This window comes from Formica exsecta, unplaced genomic scaffold (genome assembly GCF_003651465.1).
Source record: "Formica exsecta isolate Colony F162 unplaced genomic scaffold, ASM365146v1 scaffold672, whole genome shotgun sequence".
Taxonomy (NCBI): Eukaryota; Metazoa; Arthropoda; class Insecta; order Hymenoptera; family Formicidae; genus Formica; species Formica exsecta.
The window spans coordinates 486,073-487,146 of record NW_021853436.1 but is presented as its reverse complement, the minus strand read 5'-3'; positions in this window follow the sequence as shown (position 1 = coordinate 487,146).

Sequence of the window (1,074 nt, the reverse complement as noted above, 5' to 3'; positions counted from 1 at the left end):
ATATATTATTAATATTAATCAGTTCTTAAAGCAAGATTCCAGATATATAAACTAAAATATTGAATAATTACATAGGAACAAGCTACACAATGCTTGCTAGTTGTAAAGCTTTTCTATCTTGGTAACTATACAATATCTAAATTGTGCATTTTTCTTGCATGCCTCAGTTTTATTTTATTTATCAAGCTCGATTAGGTCATTTAAATTTTTTTTTAGAATACCGCGCACATGGCTCGTATTTTACGAACGAAAGATGGACACTCGTACAAGAAAAATATATGAAATACTTTCACAATTATATGTAGCATACTATCTCTTCTTTTTTCTACGAGACCTGAAGTTTTTTGTTGTCGTATGAATCGCGGTTGACTAACTATTCTACTTCTTTTGATAGGTACCTGTATGTATAAATTTATATTAAACAATAGCTTTTTTCCAATATATATAATGTATATAGGACTGCATCTCTCTCTATATATATATATATAAGAGGGCAGATTACAAAGTGGAAAAAAAGTTAAACATTTCCAGTTTTTATAATTGTACGGCAATACAAATAATTTTGCACCATTCGGCGAATTTATTGACATTATGTGCTTGCATTAAACACTTGCCCGAAGTTACTCAAAGGTCTAAGCGGGTAATTAATCTGAAATATAAAATAAGAGATATATGCTATAAAAATATATATAAATCTGTATATATGTACCTTTAATAAGTGAAATAAATATAAATTGGAAAACTATCGTCACAATAATTAAATAACATCCAACTATAAAATCTAACATCTATATCTTGTTACCAGATTTATGATACAAGTCTATGCATATATACATAATTATTACAGAATTACCTATGCAAATATGTTCCTGGCACATGGTGTATCCTGTATGTGTTTTTAGAGAAGTTGGATTTTAAATTTTATACACTCATAATTTTTTCAATTATCAATCTGGTCGTATTATATTCCTGAATCTAAGTTTATTTTCTTCAGGAACCTGAAAAAATTCAGACAATTATTATTATAAATCCTTAACATCATCCATAAAAGATATAGTATAATAATAATAATAA